The sequence below is a fragment of the Phyllobates terribilis genome, unplaced genomic scaffold, assembly GCF_046119375.1.
Source record: "Phyllobates terribilis strain yellow unplaced genomic scaffold, ASM4611937v1 Scaffold_14__1_contigs__length_39327217, whole genome shotgun sequence".
In the NCBI taxonomy this organism is placed as follows: domain Eukaryota; kingdom Metazoa; phylum Chordata; class Amphibia; order Anura; family Dendrobatidae; genus Phyllobates; species Phyllobates terribilis.
In genome coordinates, this window is record NW_027362774.1 from 15,410,370 (window position 1) to 15,433,324 (window position 22,955).

At 44.3% G+C, this 22,955-nt stretch overlaps 1 pseudogene; it reads right to left on the bottom strand.

Moving 5' to 3' along the window:
* Positions 1 to 22,955, bottom strand: part of LOC141175777 (fatty acyl-CoA hydrolase precursor, medium chain-like) — a 120,334-nt pseudogene that overhangs the window by 21,293 nt on the left and 76,086 nt on the right.

The following is a 22,955-nucleotide window of genomic DNA, read 5'->3' on the forward strand; positions in this document are numbered from 1 at the left end:
ACATCAAGACATGTTGTACAAGTCCAGCAACCGAGTGAGGGCTTACATCCTCCCCATGTGGTAGCCCTTCCCCCACAAGCCAGGCTTTCCATCTAAACTGGTAACTAACTTTAAGATCAGCTTATACTTCTTGTACCATGCTTTTGTATTTGCAATTCTGACCACTGTATATGTATAACCCTTATGTATATAGTAGATTGTTTAGTGGGCCCTTATGGCAATTAAATATATAATTTAATCTTGGGCTGTTCTTTTATCTCGACCCCCGAACCTTACGCCTGTTGTTCAGTCCAACGAACACGCTACCGGGCTGGTTTCTAGCCCGATATGTCTGTTATATCAAATAGAGACCGGTGGCAGCTCTACCAGGCCGACAAGGCTATGCTTCACTGGAGTAGTGAAAGAGCCTCTCAGCCTGTCAGGGAAGTGAGTGAGTGTGGGGCCACGTCAGTGACTGAGTGGACCACCTTTTCTCGGTGTCAGTGATCGTAGCGTTCAAGGATGGCCAGTGGCACAGGAGCAAAACCAATGAGATGTCCAATGCTCCAGATGGTGTTGAGAGTGTGGAAAACAATGTCGCTCTAAGAGAAGGGGAGTCGCGCTCAGGCATCCCAGGGAAAGAGTCGCTAGCGGTTGGTCCCGCAGTGGACAGCCCACCACCTGCCCATTCCCCCAGCCAGGCAGGCTCTGACCTACTCATGCAAATTGCCCTTGCAAGTCTCCAGGCTGGGGACAGGGAAATCTTCGAGACCCTATTGGCGGAACGTCGCAAGGCACGCGAGCACCAGGAATGTCATTAGGCAACAGCCGCAGCAGAACGTCAGCGGGAGCGCGAGCACCAGGAAAATATGCTTCTGCTCCAGCTCAAGCTGCCGGTCCCAGGCAGTGCTGAGTCCCCTGAGCTCTGCATCCTGAAGCTACGGGCGGAGGACTTTCCCCTTCTGGACTAAGGAGGGGACTTGGACACTTTCTTGCTGGCATTTGAAAAAACCTGCTGTCAGTACCATTTGCCTGAGGACCAGTGGGTCCGGTTCTTAACCCCTCGCCTTAGGGGTAAGGCCCTGGAAATCTTTGGTACCTGCCCAGTGAGACCACCCTGACCTATGAGGACATCAAGAAGGCTCTGGTCCGGCAGTACAACCTGACCCCTGAGACGTACCGGAAGAAGCTCCGGAGTCTTCAGCAGGGTCCTGTGGACAGCTGGGTCGATCACATGCGTGCCCTACTGTGAGCCATTGATCAATGGACTGCAGGACAGGAGCTCACCACAGTCCAGTAGTTGAAAGAGCTCATCGCGACTGAGCAGTTTCTGTGGAACTGCCTGGAGGACCTCCAACAATACCTCCGTGACCGGAAGCCGCAGGGGACCTGTGCTTGCTGACGAGTATTCCAACAACCTTGCCGGCTGGAGAAGGAGTAAGTCAAACGAGGTGCCTGCTGTCCCTGCCCCCAAGCCCAAGGGGGCACCTACCCATGCTTCCCTCTCCACGCCGGTAGGGGAACCCTGACTGTGTCACCTTTGCAGACAGCTGGGCCACTTCAAAGCCATGTGTCCCCAGCGCCAGAAGAGCCCGTCACCATCCCAGAGACCGGCCACTGTTTTGTGTGTGGGTGGGGGTGGTGGGAGGTCCCTTGACAACCTGTAAACTGTTACCATAGGCCAGGCCAGGGCTGTGGGACTATGAGACACCGGCACTGAGATGACTCTAGTGCAGCCTGAACTGGTGTCGTCCCAGGATTTGATGCCTGGAAAAACTCTCGCCATCTCCAGGATTGGAGGCGTCGAGCCGGCGCTGCCCGTCGCCAAGGTGTATTTGGACTCGGGTGCTGGGAGGGGAGTGTAGGAGGTGGGGGTAGCTCCGAACATTCCCGCAAGTGTTTTACTTGGGAGAGACTTGGGGCGGCTAGTGTCCTACTATGTGGCCACTAAACCCCAAATGCCTGACTCGCCGGACAACATCATGTCCACCCCTATTGATTCCAATGTTATTAACATGCCTACTGATGGGGATGCGGGGGTGGGTGATGTACTGTGTCCCTCTCCACTAGGGGGGGAGGAGATTGATCAAGTTGACTGTGATAAAGCCTTAGAGTGCAGTCAGTCGGCCAGCTGGAACAGTTGGTCCTGTGAGGGTGTCACAGAGGTGACCAACAGGGGGCAAACAGCTGTGGAGGAGGAGCATGCCATGAAGGGTGGGGCAGACCAAGGAGAGGTAGGGCTCCCAGGTAAGGCTGCATGGCAGGGTTCCCCCACAACCGGAATGTTAGAGGGCCAGAGTAGTCCGTTTAGACTGGAGGCTTGGTCAGAAGCAGAGGAAAAGCGGGCGCTACCAGCGGACACAGCGGCCGTGGCTGCTGTGACGTGCAGTGGTGGCACTCGGGCCTCAGGGGCCCCTCGGGAGTCTGACGGCTTCTCCCCTTCCGACCAAGTGGCTGCCAGGTCAGACGGAGGCCAGGAGACAGGTCCCGGGGAACTGACAGAAGATGTGGCAGTTTCGTCTATTCTGGCCACGTCCAGTCAGGTGTTTCAGGCAGCATTAGAGACTGACATCAGCCTGAAAGCTCTTAAGGAGCAGGCGGTACAGCCTCCTTCAGACTCATACCTCGAGCGGGTGGTCTGGGACCAAGATCGACTGTACCGGGTAATGGTCCAGCGAGGTTCACCGAAGGTGTGGCCCAGGGACTGACAGTTAGTTGTACCCTATCCATTCCGGGCGGAGTTGTTGCGGATGGCGCACGATAGTCCGATGGCCAGACATCTAGAGGTCCATAAGACCAAGGCCAGGCTAGCTCAGAATTTCTACTGGCCAAGGATGGGGGTCAAGGTGACTGCCTACTGCCGTTCATGTGACACCTGTCAGAGGGTGGGGAAGGCGGGGCGGTGTCCCAAAGCCCCACTGGTAACTCTGCCCATCATTGAAGAGACTTTCAGGAGAGTAGCTGTGGATTTGGTTGGCTCGATGGCCACTCCCAGCAGCTCCAGAAAACGCTTCATACTGACGGTAGTAGACTATGCTACCCGGTACCCGGAAGCAGTAGCCTTGTCATCCATTCGGGCCAACAAGGTGGCCACCGCCTTACTGGAGATTTTCTCCCGAGTGGGTTTTCCCCGCTCACTGACCGGGGGACCCAGTTCATGTCACAGCTGATGGATTCCCTCTGTAAGCAAATACAGGTGCAACATCTGGTGACCAGCCCATACCACCCGCAGACCAATGGCCTGTGCAAACAATTCAATGGCACCCTGAAGCAGATGCTTAAGATGTTGGTCGACTCCCACGGGTGCGACTGGGAGCGATACCTCCCACACCTGCTATTTGCCGACCGGGAGGTTCCACAGGCCTAAACGGGGTTATCCCCCTTTGAGCTCCTGTATGGCCGGCGTGCGGCTCTGGTGAAGGAGGTCTGGGAAGGGGACTTAGCCACCCCTGGAGTGTGAGTCAGCGAATATGTCGTGCGCTTCTGTGACAAAATGCAGGCCTTGGCGCAGCTGGTGCACGACAATATGACGCGAGCCCAGGCCGACCAGAAGCGATGGTACGACCAGAATACTTGTGAGAGGACCTACCAGGTGGGTCAAAAGGTGTCGTTACTGGTTCCCGTACCCCAGGACAAGCTTCAGGCGGCCTTGGAAGGCCCGTACCTCGTGCACCAGCAGCTCAATGCCGTGACGTACCTGGTCACCCTGGATCACGCCTAGGGAAGGAGGAAGGCCTTCCACGTGAACATGATGAAGGGGGGTGCAGAAAGTCATGTTGGTGGAAAGGGTAGATCCGTATCACATGCTCTGTCTGGCGTAGTGTGACGTCAGGTGGGTGGCGGGTTGTGGATCCACCACAAGAAGCAGCAACAGGGGGATTCTGCGGGGCCCCCCTGGTGCCGTTTCTTCACATTGGTAGGTGCAGCAATAAAAACCTGCAATAAGTGTTTGGGGTTTTTTTACCGCATTTTTCTAGGCAGGTTAAATACTTTGTTATTTTGATAAATCAGATATTTGCAGATGTAGTGACATCAATGATTATTTTATTTGCTTAATTTCTATAGTTTTTAATCAGGAAATGGAGTAGGGGGTGATTGGAATTAGTTGTTTTTTATATTATATTTCTTCTACTTTTTATTTTTACTTTACACTATCATTTTTGATTCCCCCGGGGGTCTTGAACTCGTAAATGCCTAATCTCTTGAACTATATACTGCAATCATTCATTATTTCAGTATATAATGAAAATCTTGGTCTATGAAGTCCGGCGTGTGGCTGAGATTCACAGGAGCACTAAGAATTTAAGATGATGGTGACAGGGGCCGTCAGAAGACCCCACGGCTGTTACGGCAATGCATCAACACCCCGAGATCATTTAGTAGGAATGGGGTCTCAGATCGTGAGACTGAAATGCCGCTGTCAGAGATTAGCCGCTGCATTTAAGTGGTTAAACAGCAGTGATCGGAGCGAGCTCTGATCTGTGCTGTTAGATGAAGGTGCTGGCTGTACAACACAGCCGGCATCTGTCTGCTATTGAGTCACTCTATGCATTTGTATGACCGACAGGACTTACAATATAAATTATAACGAATCTACATGGTCTGGATTACCTCCATAATGATCTTGGCATACAAATAGCTGAGGTTCTGAGCGCCTCTGACCCTAGCGCTCACCCCTTGTAAGACTTCCTCCTCACCGCAGCCCTGCCAGCCTGATAGGCAGAATACTGCGAGTGCAACTACCGGATTGCTGTCCTGCAGAGCTTCCTCATATAGTAGTCTCTCCTGCTGTCCTGTGAGGTGCCCTTCTCCGCTGCGAGAGGTCTTGCTGTAGCCCTCTTCTGTGACCAGCCTGGGCTCCATCCTCCATCAGGGTCAGTTATCCTCCAGCACGCCCAGCGCTGTAACCCTCATAGACAACCAGACAATCCAACACTGGTTGTACTTTGCTGCCATCTTGTGGGGGCTCTCATAACTGCATCTCAGATGAATCACCTCTTCTGAGTTTAAGCTGTGCGTCTTGTCTGACCACATCTACTCTGACGTTAAATCTCACTGATCCGTAATAATTCAGCACTAATTTGATCTACTTTGCTGCCCTCCGAGATCTGACCAGCTCCTCCATATTGCCGTATGGACTTTTGTTCTGTACATGATGACTTAACCTAAAACTCTTTTACCTTGCTGAGCAAAACGCACAATATTCTATCATATATTATGTACTCTATCTACAGTATATTCTACCATTTTAATCTCCCATCCTACGACTGGGCTGAGCCTCTCAAGATTTCCATACTCCCCTTACACTGTCAACGTCCATACCTCGCCATTCTGCTTCGCCTCAACCCACCTCTAAAAACAGACTGCTGGCAGGTCACGGCATCAGTATGACCTCCAGACCTTGTTCCTTGTTAACAATGGATAACACTACCTCTGCTCTCACTTCTCACGAAAAGGTGATTGAGATGCTTCAGTGATCTGCAATCTACGGTAACCGCCCTTTTCCAAGAGCTTGCTCATGGGATACACATCTGACTTGACAGATGTCCAGAAGGCAGTCATTGACTTTTTGTATTGAAGAATTGAAATAAATTTACTTTTTGATGATATTCTAATTTTGTGAGATACACCTATACCTCTCACCCTTATTTCTCCACTTCTTTCTTTAGACATCACCCCAAACACCTTTCTCTTGTATTGTTTTTACCTATAATCAAAAGTTTATACTTTTGTCATTTTGTAAAGTTGTTTTTTTTGTTTGTTTCAAAACGTTCAAAAAATATTTACAGCTAAAACAAAAACTCGAACAACAAAGGGGAGAAAAATATTAGCAGGAAAAGAGATGGAAAACTAAAACAAATTGAGCAATTCATGTAATTTGGATATTAAACATTGTCCATGTAGTTCCCAGGGCGGCGATACTGTTGTAGTGAGACACAACACCTACCATTTTTTTGGTAATTGTGTAAATTTCTTCCTCTGATTTCTTCATCAGACAGTCTTTTATGGAGGTGAGATCACAGCCCGATAACTCCGATATTTTCTGCAGAGAAAAATGGTCTTTTATTCAGATATCACATACAGACATTTCAGGACTGTTTTTTTTCCTTATTTTATTTTTATCTTTTTTTTTTTCTTGTTTTTTTGATGTGGTGAAAACAGCAAAATGTAGTTGTGGCTTTTGCCCATCAAAGAGTGTAAAGTTTATTTGGTTGCACTCTCCTTGCAAATTAATATGCATCTGCTCAGACACCGGTGTTATTCCTATTGGGATAGATAGGGGGAGTTATAATTACATTTTGGAAGGGGATGAGCTCTTCAGACGTGCTGACCACCAGGCCGGCCATAGCTACGGATCCGCTCTCTGCGATGGCGCGGTGGAACAGACCTTTTCCTAAAGGAGACGCCACCTAGAAGAGGAGACAATCCAGGTTATTGTGGTCTTTATCCCATGGATTCAACACACTTATTGTTCTCTTTTCTGATTTTTTTTGCAGTTTTTGGACATTGACCTAGTCTCGAAAGCTTGCAATCTGTTACCATCTTTTCAGTTAGCCATTAAAAGGTATCAACCACTGAGGACTCTCAAATCTCAATATTGGACACTGACCTGTAATTTATTAAGTACGATCATGAAACAAAAAATGCTCTATAAGCATTTTCTCATGCATGTGTAAGAATAAAGAAGATAATTACTTTAAGAAGTCAATGAGCAGACATAGAAGATTTTCCCAGGGATGATAAGTTCACAATTACTGGACAAAACTTACAAGAGCGGAAACGCTGATGCCACCAGCAGATTCACCGAATATAGTGACAGATGAGGGATCACCTCCAAAATATGCAATATTTTCCTGTATCCATTGGAGGGCGGCAACTTGGTCCAGAAACCCATAATTACCAGGTAATCTGTTGTCTCCAGTACTGAAAAAAAATAGATAGAATAAGTAATGTTTATGTAGATTTATTTGATGTATTCTGTACGGGATAAATATTGATTTTAGGCTTTATTTTTTATTATGAGTTACATCCTGTATTATACTCCAGAGCTGCACTCACTATTCTGCTGGTGCAGTCACTGTGTACAGTCATGGTCAAAAGTTTTGAGAATGACACCAAAATGATATTTTCACATGATCTGCTGGCCTCTGGTTTTTATTAGTGTTTGTCTGATGTTTATATCACATACAGAAATATAATTGCAATCATATTATGAGTACCAATAGGTTATATTGACAGTTAGAATGAGTTAATGCAGCAAGTCAATATTTGCAGTGTTGCCCCTTCTTCTTCAAGACCTCTGTAATTCTCCCTGGCATGCTCTCAATCAACTTTTGGACCAAATCCTGACTGATAGCAGTCCATTCTTGCATAATCAATGCTTGCATTTTGCCAGAATTTGTTGGTTTTTGTTTGTCCACCCGTCTCTTGATGATTGACCACAAGTTCTCAATGGGATTAAGATCTGGGGAGTTTCCAGGCCATGGACCCAAAATCTCTATGTTTTGTTCCATGAGCCATTTAGTTATCACCTTTGCTTTATGGCAAGGTGCTCCATCATGCTGGAAAAGGCATTGTTGGGCGCCAAACTGCTCTTGGACGGTTGGGGGAAGTTGCTCTTGGAGGACATTCTGGTACCATTCTTTATTCATGGCTGTGTTTTTAGGCAAGACTGTGAGTGAGCCGATTCCCTTGGCTGAGAAGCAACCCCACACATGAATGGTTTCAGGATGCTTTACAGTTGGCATGAGACAAGACTGGTGGTAGCGCTCACCTCTTCTTATCCGAATAAGCTGTTTTCCAGATGTCCCAAACAATCGAAAAGGGGATTCATCAGAGAAAATGACTTTGCCCCAGTCCTCAGCAGTCCACTCCCTGTACCTTTTGCAGAATATCAGTCGGTCCCTGATGTTTTTTCTGGAGAGAAGTGGCTTCTTTGCTGCCCTCCTTGAAACCAGCCCTTGCTCAAAGAGTCTCCGCCTCACAGTGCGTGCAGAAGCACTCACACCAGCCTGCTGCCATTCCTGAGCAAGCTCGGCACTGCTGGTAGTCCGATCCCGCAGCTGAAACAGTTTAAAGATACGGTCCTGGCGCTTGCTGGTCTTTCTTGGGCGCCCTGGAGCCTTTTTGACAACAATGGAAGCTCTCTCCTTGAAGTTCTTGATGATGCGATAGATTGTTGACTGAGGTGCAATCTTTGTAGCTGCGATACTCTTCCCTGTTAGGCCAATTTTGTGCAGTGCAATGATGGCTGCACGTGTTTCTTTAGAGATAACCATGGTTAACTGAAGAGAAACAATGATACCAAGAACCAGCCTCCTTTTAAAGTGTCCAGTGATGTCTTTCTTACTTAATCATGACTGATTGATCGCCAGCCCTGTCCTCATCAACACCCACACCTGTGTTAATGGATCAATCACTAAAACGATGTTAGCTGCTCCTTTTAAGGCAGGACTGCAATGATGTTGAAATGTGTTTTGGGGGTTAAAGTTCATTTTCTGGGCAAATATTGACTTTGCAAGTACAGTAATTGCTGCTAAGCTGATCACTCTTTGACATTCAGGAGTATAGGCAAATTGCCCTTACAAAAAATGAAGCAGTAAACTTTGGAAAAATTACTATTTGTCTCATTCTCAATACTTTTGGCCATGACTGTACATACATTACATTACTGATCCTGAGTTACCTCCTGTATTACACTCCACAGCTGCACTCACTATTCTGCTGGTGGAGTCACTGTGTACATACATTACATTACTGATCCTGTACTGATCCTGAGTTACCTCCTGTATTATACTCCAGAGCTGCACTCACTATTCTGCTGGTGCAGTCACTGTGTACATACATTGCATTACTGATCCTGAGCTATATTCTGTATTATACTTTAGAGCTGCACTCACTATTTTACTCGTGCAGTCACTGTGTACATATATTACATTACTGATCCTGAGTTATATCCTGTATTATACTCCAGAGCAGCACTCACTATTCTGCTGGTGCAGTCACTGTGTACATACATTACATTAATGATCCTGAGTTACATCCTGTATTATACTCCAGAGCTGCACTCACTATTCTGCTGGTGCAGTCACTGTGTACATACATTACATTACTGATCCTGAGTTATCTCCTGTATTATACTCCAGAGCTGCACTCACTATTCTGCTGGTGCAGTCACTGTGTATATACATTACATTACTGATCCTGAGTTACCTCCTGTATTATACTCCAGAGCTGCACTCACTATTCTGCTGGTGCAGTCACTGTGTACATACATTACATTACTGATCCTGAGTTACATCCTGTATTATACTCCAGAGCTGCACTCAGTATTCTGCTGGTGCAGTCACTGTGTACATACATTACATTACTGATCCTGAGTTACATCCTATATTATACTCCAGAGCTGCACTCACTATTCTGCTAGTGCAGTCACTGTGTACATACATTACATTACTGATCCTGAGTTACATCCTGTATTATACTCCAGAGCTGCACTCACTATTCTGCTGGTGCAGTCACTGTGTACATACATTACATTACTGATCCTGAGTTACATCCTGTATTATACTCCAGAGCTGCACTCACTATTCTGCTGGTGCAGTCAATGTGTACATACATGACATTACTGATCCTGAGTTACATCCTGTATTATACTCCAGAGCTGCACTCACTATTCTGCTGGTGCAGTCAATGTGTACATACATTACATTACTGATCCTGAGTTACATCCTGTAATATACTCCAGAGCTGCACTCACTATTCTGCTGGTGCAGTCACTGTATACATACATTACATTACTGATCCTGAGTTACCTCCTGTATTACACTCCAGAGCTGCACTCACTATTCTGCTGGTGGAGTCACTGTGTACATACATTACATTACTGACCCTGTACTGATCCTGAGTTACCTCCTGTATTATACTCCAGAGCTGCACTCACTATTCTGCTGGTGCAGTCACTGTGTACATACATTGCATTACTGATCCTGAGCTATATTCTGTATTATACTTCAGAGCTGCACTCACTATTTTACTCGTGCAGTCACTGTGTACATACATTACATTACTGATCCTGAGTTACATCCTGTATTATACTCCAGAGCTGCACTCACTATTCTGCTGGTGCAGTCACTGTGTACATACATTACATTACTGATCCTGAGTTATCTCCTGTATTATACTCCAGAGCTGCACTCACTATTCTGCTGGTGCAGTCACTGTGTACATACATTACATTACTGATCCTGAGTTACATCCTGTATTATACTCCAGAGCTGCACTCACTGTTCTGCTGGTGCAGTCACTGTATGTATACATTACATTACTAATCCTGAGTTACATCCTATATTATACTCCAGAGCTGCACTCACTATTCTGCTGGTGCAGTCACTGTGTACATACATTACATTACTGATCCTGAGTTACATCCTGTATTATACTCCAGAGCTGCACTCACTATTCTGCTGGTGCAGTCACAGTGTACATACATTACATTACTGATCCTGAGTTACCTCCTGTATTATACTCCAGAGCTGCACTCACTGTTCTGCTGGTGCAGTCACTGTATGTATACATTACATTACTAATCCTGAGTTACATCCTATATTATACTCCAGAGCTGCACTCACTATTCTGCTGGTGCAGTCACTGTGTACATACATTACATTACTGATCCTGAGTTACATCCTGTATTATACTCCAGAGCTGCACTCACTATTCTGCTGGTGCAGTCACTATGTACATAAATTACATTACTGATCCTGAGTTACCTCCTGAATGATACTCCAGAGCTGCACTCACTATTCTGCTGGTGCAGTCACTGTGTACATACATTACATTACTGATCCTGAGTTACATCCTGTATTATACTCCAGAGCTGCACTCACTATTCTGCTGGTGCAGTCACTGTGTACATACATGACATTACTGATCCTGAGTTACATCCTGTATTATACTCCAGAGCTGCACTCACTATTCTGCTGGTGCAGTCACTGTGTACATACATGACATTACTGATCCTGAGTTACATCCTGTATTATACTCCAGAGCTGCACTTACAATTCTGCTGGTGCACTCACTGCATACATACATTACATTACTGATCCTGAGTTACATCCTGTATTATACTCCAGAGCTGCACTCACTATTCTGCTGGTGCAGTCACTGTGTACATACATTACATTACTGATCCTGAGTTACATCCTGTATTATACTCCAGAGCTGCACTCACTATTCTGCTGGTGCAGTCACTATGTACATAAATTACATTACTGATCCTGAGTTTCCTCCTGTATGATACTCCAGAGCTGCACTCACTATTCTGCTGGTGCAGTCACTGTGTACATACATTACATTACTGATCCTGAGTTACATCCTGTATTATACTCCAGAGCTGCACTCACTATTCTGCTGGTGCAGTCACTGTGTACATACATTACATTACTGATCCTGAGTTACATCCTGTATTATACTCCAGAGCTGCACTCACTATTCTGCTGGTGCAGTCACTATGTACATAAATTACATTACTGATCCTGAGTTACCTCCTGTATGATACTCCAGAGCTGCACTCACTATTCTGCTGGTGCAGTCACTGTGTACATACATTACATTACTGATCCTGAGTTACATCCTGCATTATACTCCAGAGCTGCACTCACTATTCTGCTGGTGCAGTCATTATGTACATACATTACTGATCCTGAGTTACCTCCTGTATTATACTCCAGAGCTGCACTCACTATTCTGCTGGTGCAGTCACTGTGTATATACATTACATTACTGATCCTGAGTTACCTCCTGTATTATACTCCAGAGCTGCACTCACTATTCTGCTGGTGCAGTCACTGTGTACATATATTACATTACTGATCCTGAGTTATATCCTGTATTATACTCCAGAGCAGCACTCACTATTCTGCTGGTGCAGTCACTGTGTACATACATTACATTAATGATCCTGAGTTACATCATGTATTATACTCCAGAGCTGCACTCACTATTCTGCTGGTGCAGTCACTGTGTACATACATTACATTACTGATCCTGAGTTATCTCCTGTATTATACTCCAGAGCTGCACTCACTATTCTGCTGGTGCAGTCACTGTGTATATACATTACATTACTGATCCTGAGTTACCTCCTGTATTATACTCCAGAGCTGCACTCACTATTCTGCTGGTGCAGTCACTGTGTACATACATTACATTACTGATCCTGAGTTACATCCTGTATTATACTCCAGAGCTGCACTCAGTATTCTGCTGGTGCAGTCACTGTGTACATACATTACATTACTGATCCTGAGTTACATCCTATATTATACTCCAGAGCTGCACTCACTATTCTGCTAGTGCAGTCACTGTGTACATACATTACATTACTGATCCTGAGTTACATCCTGTATTATACTCCAGAGCTGCACTCACTATTCTGCTGGTGCAGTCACGGTGTACATACATGACATTACTGATCCTGAGTTACATCCTGTATTATACTCCAGAGCTGCACTCACTATTCTGCTGGTGCAGTCACTGTGTACATACATTACATTACTGATCCTGAGTTACATCCTATATTATACTCCAGAGCTGCACTCACTATTCTGCTAGTGCAGTCACTGTGTACATACATTACATTACTGATCCTGAGTTACATCCTGTATTATACTCCAGAGCTGCACTCACTATTCTGCTGGTGCAGTCACTGTGTACATACATTACATTACTGATCCTGAGTTACATCCTGTATTATACTCCAGAGCTGCACTCACTATTCTGCTGGTGCAGTCACTGTATACATACATTACATTACTGATCCTGAGTTACCTCCTGTATTACACTCAAGAGCTGCACTCACTATTCTGCTGGTGGAGTCACTGTGTACATATATTACATTACTGATCCTGTACTGATCCTGAGTTACCTCCTGTATTATACTCCAGAGCTGCACTCACTATTCTGCTGGTGCAGTCACTGTGTACATACATTGCATTACTGATCCTGAGCTATATTCTGTATTATACTTCAGAGCTGCACTCACTATTTTACTCGTGCAGTCACTGTGTACATACATTACATTACTGATCCTGAGTTACATCCTGTATTATACTCCAGAGCTGCACTCACTATTCTGCTGGTGCAGTCACTGTGTACATACATTACATTACTGATCCTGAGTTATCTCCTGTATTATACTCCAGAGCTGCACTCACTATTCTGCTGGTGCAGTCACTGTGTATATACATTACATTATTGATCCTGAGTTACCTCCTGTATTATACTCCAGAGCTGCACTCACTATTCTGCTGGTGCAGTCACTGTGTACATACATTACATTACTGATCCTGAGTTACATCCTGTATTATACTCCAGAGCTGCACTCACTATTCTGCTGGTGCAGTCACTGTGTACATACATGACATTACTGATCCTGAGTTACATCCTGTATTATACTCCAGAGCTGCACTCACTATTCTGCTGGTGCACTCACTGCATACATACATTACATTACTGATCCTGAGTTACATCCTGTATTATACTCCAGAGCTGCACTTACAATTCTGCTGGTGCACTCACTGCATACATACATTACATTACTGATCCTGAGTTACATCCTGTATTATACTCCAGAGCTGCACTCACTATTCTGCTGGTGCAGTCACAGTGTACATACATTACATTACTGATCCTGAGTTACATCCTGTATTATACTCCAGAGCTGCACTCACTATTCTGCTGGTGCAGTCACTGTGTACATACATTACATTACTGATCCTGAGTTACATCCTGTATTATACTCCAGAGCTGCACTCACTATTCTGCTGGTGCAGTCACTATGTACATAAATTACATTACTGATCCTGAGTTACCTCCTGTATTATACCCCAGAGCTGCACTCACTATTCTGCTGGTGCAGTCACTGTGTACATACATTACATTACTGATCCTGAGTTACATCCTGTATTATACTCCAGAGCTGCACTCACTATTCTGCTGGTGCTGTCACTGTGTACATACATTACATTACTGATCCTGAGTTACATCCTGCATTATATTCCAGAGCTGCACTCACTATTCTGCTGGTGCAGTCATTATGTACATACATTACTGATCCTGAGTTACCTCCTGTATTATACTCCAGAGCTGCACTCACTATTCTGCTGGTGCAGTCACTGTGTACATACATTACATTACTGATCCTGAGTTACATCCTGTATTATACTCCAGAGCTGCACTCACTATTCTGCTGGTGCAGTCACTGTGTACATACATTACATTACTGATCCTGAGTTACATCCTGTATTATACTCCAGAGCTGCACTCACTATTCTGCTGGTGCAGTCACTGTGTACATACATTACATTACTGATCCTGAGTTACATCCTGTCTTATACTCCAGAGCTGCACTCACTATTCTGCTGGTGCAGTCACTGTGTACATACATTACATTACTGATCCTGAGTTACATCCTGTATTATACTCCAGAGCTGCACTCACTATTCTGCTGGTGCAGTCACTGTGTACATACATTACATTACTGATCCTGAGTTACATCCTGTATTACACTCCAGAGCTGCACTCACTATTCTGCTGGTGCAGTCACTGTGTACATACATTACATTACTGATCCTGAGTTACATCCTGTATTATACTCCAGAGCTGCACTCACTATTCTGCTGGTGTAGTCACTGTGTACATACATTACATTACTGATCCTGAGTTACATCCTGTCTTATACTCCAGAGCTGCACTCACTATTCTGCTGGTGCAGTCACTGTGTACATATATTACATTACTGATCCTGAGTTACATCCTGTATTATACTCCAGAGCTGCACTCACTATTCTGCTGGTGCGGTCACTGTGTACATACATTACATTACTGATCCTGAGTTACATCCTGCATTATACTCCAGAGCTGCACTCACTATTCTGCTGGTGCAGTCACTATGTACATACATTACTGATCCTGAGTTACCTCCTGTATTATACTCCAGAGCTGCACTCACTATTCTGCTGCTGCAGTCACTGTGTACATACATTACTGATCTTGAGTTACCTCCTGTATTATACTCCAGAGCAGCACTCACTATTCTGCTGGTGCAGTCACTGTGTACATACATTACATTACTGATCCTGAGTTACCTCCTGTATAATACTCCAGAGCTGCACTCACTATTCTGCTGGTGCAGTCACTGTGTACATACATTACATTACTGATCCTGAGTTACATCCTGTATAATACTTCAGAGCTGCACTCACTATTCTGCTGGTGCAGTCACTGTGTACATACATTACTGATCCTCAGTTACATCCTGTATTATACTCCAGAGCTGCACTCACTATTCTGCTGGTGCAGTCACTGTGTACATACATTACATTACTGATCCTGAGTTACATCCTGTATTATACTCCAGAGCTGCACTCACTATTCTGCTGGTGCAGTCACTGTGTACATACATTACATTACTGATCCTGAGTTACATCCTGTATTATACTCCAGAGCTGCACTCAGTATTCTGCTGGTGCAGTCACTGTGTACATACATTACATTACTGATCCTGAGTTACATCCTATATTATACTCCAGAGCTGCACTCACTATTCTGCTAGTGCAGTCACTGTGTACATACATTACATTACTGATCCTGAGTTACATCCTGTATTATACTCCAGAGCTGCACTCACTATTCTGCTGGTGCAGTCACTGTGTACATACATAACATTACTGATCCTGAGTTACATCCTGTATTATACTCCAGAGCTGCACTCACTATTCTGCTGGTGCAGTCACTGTGTACATACATTACATTACTGATCCTGAGTTACATCCTATATTATACTCCAGAGCTGCACTCACTATTCTGCTAGTGCAGTCACTGTGTACATACATTACATTACTGATCCTGAGTTACATCCTGTATTATACTCCAGAGCTGCACTCACTATTCTGCTGGTGCAGTCACTGTGTACATACATTACATTACTGATCCTGAGTTACATCCTGTATTATACTCCAGAGCTGCACTCACTATTCTGCTGGTGCAGTCACTGTATACATACATTACATTACTGATCCTGAGTTACCTCCTGTATTACACTCAAGAGCTGCACTCACTATTCTGCTGGTGGAGTCACTGTGTACATATATTACATTACTGATCCTGTACTGATCCTGAGTTACCTCCTGTATTATACTCCAGAGCTGCACTCACTATTCTGCTGGTGCAGTCACTGTGTACATACATTGCATTACTGATCCTGAGCTATATTCTGTATTATACTTCAGAGCTGCACTCACTATTTTACTCGTGCAGTCACTGTGTACATACATTACATTACTGATCCTGAGTTACATCCTGTATTATACTCCAGAGCTGCACTCACTATTCTGCTGGTGCAGTCACTGTGTACATACATTACATTACTGATCCTGAGTTATCTCCTGTATTATACTCCAGAGCTGCACTCACTATTCTGCTGGTGCAGTCACTGTGTATATACATTACATTATTGATCCTGAGTTACCTCCTGTATTATACTCCAGAGCTGCACTCACTATTCTGCTGGTGCAGTCACTGTGTACATACATTACATTACTGATCCTGAGTTACATCCTGTATTATACTCCAGAGCTGCACTCACTATTCTGCTGGTGCAGTCACTGTGTACATACATGACATTACTGATCCTGAGTTACATCCTGTATTATACTCCAGAGCTGCACTCACTATTCTGCTGGTGCACTCACTGCATACATACATTACATTACTGATCCTGAGTTACATCCTGTATTATACTCCAGAGCTGCACTTACAATTCTGCTGGTGCACTCACTGCATACATACATTACATTACTGATCCTGAGTTACATCCTGTATTATACTCCAGAGCTGCACTCACTATTCTGCTGGTGCAGTCACAGTGTACATACATTACATTACTGATCCTGAGTTACATCCTGTATTATACTCCAGAGCTGCACTCACTATTCTGCTGGTGCAGTCACTGTGTACATACATTACATTACTGATCCTGAGTTACATCCTGTATTATACTCCAGAGCTGCACTCACTATTCTGCTGGTGCAGTCACTATGTACATAAATTACATTACTGATCCTGAGTTACCTCCTGTATTATACCCCAGAGCTGCACTCACTATTCTGCTGGTGCAGTCACTGTGTACATACATTACATTACTGATCCTGAGTTACATCCTGTATTATACTCTAGAGCTGCACTCACTATTCTGCTGGTGCTGTCACTGTGTACATACATTACATTACTGATCCTGAGTTACATCCTGCATTATACTCCAGAGCTGCACTCACTATTCTGCTGGTGCAGTCATTATGTACATACATTACTGATCCTGAGTTACCTCCTGTATTATACTCCAGAGCTGCACTCACTATTCTGCTGGTGCAGTCACTGTGTACATACATTACATTACTGATCCTGAGTTACATCCTGTATTATACTCCAGAGCTGCACTCACTATTCTGCTGGTGCAGTCACTGTGTACATACATTACATTACTGATCCTGAGTTACATCCTGTATTATACTCCAGAGCTGCACTCACTATTCTGCTGGTGCAGTCACTGTGTACATACATTACATTACTGATCCTGAGTTACATCCTGTCTTATACTCCAGAGCTGCACTCACTATTCTGCTGGTGCAGTCACTGTGTACATACATTACATTACTGATCCTGAGTTACATCCTGTATTATACTCCAGAGCTGCACTCACTATTCTGCTGGTGCAGTCACTGTGTACATACATTACATTACTGATCCTGAGTTACATCCTGTATTATACTCCAGAGCTGCACTCACTATTCTGCTGGTGCAGTCACTGTGTACATACATTACATTACTGATCCTGAGTTACATCCTGTATTATACTCCAGAGCTGCACTCACTATTCTGCTGGTGTAGTCACTGTGTACATACATTACATTACTGATCCTGAGTTACATCCTGTCTTATACTCCAGAGCTGCACTCACTATTCTGCTGGTGCAGTCACTGTGTACATATATTACATTACTGATCCTGAGTTACATCCTGTATTATACTCCAGAGCTGCACTCACTATTCTGCTGGTGCGGTCACTGTGTACATACATTACATTACTGATCCTGAGTTACATCCTGCATTATACTCCAGAGCTGCACTCACTATTCTGCTGGTGCAGTCACTATGTACATACATTACTGATCCTGAGTTACCTCCTGTATTATACTCCAGAGCTGCACTCACTATTCTGCTGCTGCAGTCACTGTGTACATACATTACTGATCTTGAGTTACCTCCTGTATTATACTCCAGAGCAGCACTCACTATTCTGCTGGTGCAGTCACTGTGTACATACATTACATTACTGATCCTGAGTTACCTCCTGTATAATACTCCAGAGCTGCACTCACTATTCTGCTGGTGCAGTCACTGTGTACATACATTACATTACTGATCCTGAGTTACATCCTGTATAATACTTCAGAGCTGCACTCACTATTCTGCTGGTGCAGTCACTGTGTACATACATTACTGATCCTCAGTTACATCCTGTATTATACTCCAGAGCTGCACTCACTATTCTGCTGGTGCAGTCACTGTGTACATACATTACATTACTGATCCTGAGTTACATCCTGTATTATACTCCAGAGCTGCACTCACTATTCTGCTGGTGCAGTCACTGTGTACATACATTACATTACTGATCCTGAGTTACCTCCTGTATTACACTCCAGAGCTGCACTCACTATTCTGCTGGTGTAGTCACTGTGTACAGACATTACATTACTGATCCTGAGTTACATCCTGTATTATACCCAGAGCTGCACTCACTATTCTGCTGGTGCAGTCACTGTGTACATACATTACATTACTGATCCTGAGTTACATCCTGTATTATACTCCAGAGCTGCACTGACTATTCTGCTGGTGCAGTCACTGTGTACATACATTACATTACTGATCCTGAGTTACATCCTGTATTATACTCCAGAGCTGCACTCACTATTCTGCTGGTGCAGTCACTGTGTACATACATGACATTACTGATCCTGAGTTACATCCTGTATTATACTCCAGAGCTGCACTCCCTATTCTGCTGGTGCAGTCACTGTGTACATACATTACATTACTGATCCTGAGTTACATCCTGTATTATACTCCAGAGCTGCACTCACTATTCTGCTGGTGCAGTCACTGTGTACATACATTACTGATCCTGAGTTACATCCTGTATTATACTCCAAAGCTGCACTCACTATTCTGCTGGTGCAGTCACTGTGTACATACATTACGTTACTGATCCTGAGTTACATCCTGTATTATACCCCAGAGCTGCACTCACTATTCTGCTGGTGCAGTCACTGTGTACATACATTACATTACTGATCCTGAGTTACCTCCTGTATTATACCCCAGAGCTGCACTCACTATTCTGCTGGTGGAGTCACTGTGTACATACATTACATTACTGATCCTGAGTTACATCCTGTATTATACTCCAGAGCTGCACTCACTGTTCTGCTGGTGGAGTCACTGTGCACATACATTACATTACTGATCCTGAGTTACATCCTGTATTATACTCCAGAGCTGCACTCACTATTCTGCTGGTGCAGTCACTGTGTACATATATTACATTACTGATCCTGAGTTACATCCTGTATTATACTCCAGAGCTGCACTCACTATTCTACTGGTGCAGTCACTGTGTACATACATTACATTACTGATCCTGAGTTACATCCTGTATTATACTCCAGAGCTGCACTCACTATTCTGCTGGTGCAGTCACTGTGTACATACATTACATTACTGATCCTGAGTTACATCCTGCATTATACTCCAGAGCTGCACTCACTATTCTGCTGGTGCAGTCACTATGTACATACATTACTGATCCTGAGTTACCTCCTGTATTATACTCCAGAGCTGCACTCACTATTCTGCTGCTGCAGTCACTGTGTACATACATTACTGATCTTGAGTTACCTCCTGTATTATACTCCAGAGCAGCACTCACTATTCTGCTGGTGCAGTCACTGTGTACATACATTACATTACTGATCCTGAGTTACCTCCTGTATAATACTCCAGAGCTGCACTCACTATTCTGCTGGTGCAGTCACTGTGTACATACATTACATTACTGATCCTGAGTTACAACCTGTATAATACTTCAGAGCTGCACTCACTATTCTGCTGGTGCAGTCACTGTGTACATACATTTCTGATCCTCAGTTACATCCTGTATTATACTCCAGAGCTGCACTCACTATTCTGCTGGTGCAGTCACTGTGTACATACATTACATTACTGATCCTGAGTTACATCCTGTATTATACTCCAGAGCTGCACTCACTATTCTGCTGGTGCAGTCACTGTGTACATACATTACATTACTGATCCTGAGTTACATCCTGTATTATACTCCAGAGCTGCACTGACTATTCTGCTGGTGCAGTCACTGTGTACATACATTACATTACTGATCCTGAGTTACATCCTGTATTATACTCCAGAGCTGCACTCACTATTCTGCTGGTGCAGTCACTGTGTACATACATGACATTACTGATCCTGAGTTACATCCTGTATTATACTCCAGAGCTGCACTCACTATTCTGCTGGTGCAGTCACTGTGTACATACATTACATTACTGATCCTGAGTTACATCCTGTATTATACTCCAGAGCTGCACTCACTATTCTGCTGGTGCAGTCACTGTGTACACATATTACATTACTGATCCTGAGTTACCTCCTGTATTATACTCCAGAGCTGCACTCACTATTCTGCTGGTGCAGTCACTGTGTACATACATTACATTACTGATCCTGAGTTACCTCCTGTATTATACCCCAGAGCTGCACTCACTATTCTGCTGGTGGAGTCACTGTGTACATACATTACATTACTGATCCTGAGTTACATCCTGTATTATACTCCAGAGCTGCACTCACTGTTCTGCTGGTGGAGTCACTGTGCACATACATTACATTACTGATCCTGAGTTACACCCTGTATTATACTCCAGAGCTGCACTCACTATTCTGCTGGTGCAGTCACTGTGTACATACATTACATTACTGATCCTGAGTTACATCCTATATTATACCCAGAGCTGCGCTCACTATTCTGCTGGTGCAGTCACTGTGTACATACATTATATTACTGATCCTGAGTTACCTCCTGTATTATACCCCAGAGCTACACTCACTATTCTGCTGGTGGAGTCACTGTGTACATACATTACATTACTGATCCTGAGTTACCTCCTGTATTATACCCCAGAGCTGCACTCACTATTCTGCTGGTGCAGTCACTGTGTACATACATTACATTACTGATCCTGAGTTACATCCTGTATTATACTCAAGAGCTGCACTCACTATTCTGCTGGTGCAGTCACTGTGTACATACATTACATTACTGATCCTGAGTTACATCCTGTATTATACTCCAGAGCTGCACTCACTATTCTGCTGGTGCAGTCACTGTGTACACATATTACATTACTGATCCTGAGTTACCTCCTGTATTATACTCCAGAGCTGCACTCACTATTCTGCTGGTGCAGTCACTGTATACATACATTACATTACTGATCCTGAGTTACCTCCTGTATTATACCCCAGAGCTGCACTCAATATTCTGCTGGTGCAGTCACTGTGCACATACATTACATTACTGATCCTGAGTTACATCCTGTATTATACTCCAGAGCTGCACTCACTATTCTGCTGGTGCAGTCACTGTGTACATACATTACATTACTGATCCTGAGTTATATCCTGTATTATACTCCAGAGCTGCACTCACTATTCTGCTGGTGCAGTCACTGTGTACATACATTACATTACTGATCCTGAGTTACCTCCTGTATTATACCCCAGAGCTGCACTCACTATTCTGCTGGTGCAGTCACTGTGCACATACATTACATTACTGATCCTGAGTTACAACCTGTATTATACCCCAGAGCTGCACTCACTATTCTGCTGGTGCAGTCACTGTGTACATACATTACATTACTGGTCCTCAGTTACATCCTGTATTATACTCCAGAGCTGCACTCACTATTCTGCTGGTGCAGTCACTGTGTACATACATTACATTACTGATCCTGAGTTAAATCCTGTATTATACTCCAGAGCTGCACTCACTATTCTGCTGGTGCAGTCACTGTGTACACACATTACATTACTGATCCTGAGTTACATCCTGTATTATACTCCAGAGCTGCACTCACTATTCTGCTGGTGCAGTCACTGTGCACATACATTACATTACTGATCCTGAGTTACATCCTGTATTATACTCCAGAGCTGCACTCACTATTCTGCTGGTTCAGTCACTGTGTACATACATTACATTACTGATCCTGAGTTACACCCTGTATTATACTCCAGAGCTGCACTCACTATTCTGCTGGTGCAGTCACTGTGTGCATACATTACATTACTGATCCTGAGTTACCTCCTGTATTATACTCCAGAGCTGCACTCACTATTCTGCTGGTGCAGTCACTGTGTACATACATTACATTACTGATCCTGAGTTACATCCTGTATTATACTCCAGAGCTGCACTCACTATTCTGCTGGTGCAGTCACTGTGTACATACATTACATTACTGATCCGGAGTTACAGCCTGTATTATACTCCAGAGCTGCACTCACTATTCTGCTGGTGCAGTCACTGTGTACATACATTACATTACTGATCCTGAGTTACATCCTGTATTATACTCCAGAGCTGCACTCACTATTCTGCTGGTGCAGTCACTGTGCACATACATTACATTACTGATCCTGAGTTACATCCTGTATTATTCTCCAGAGCTGCACTCACTATTCTGCTGGTGCAGTCACTGTGTACATACATTACATTACTGATCCTGAGTTACATCCTGTATTATACTCCAGAGCTGCACTCACTATTCT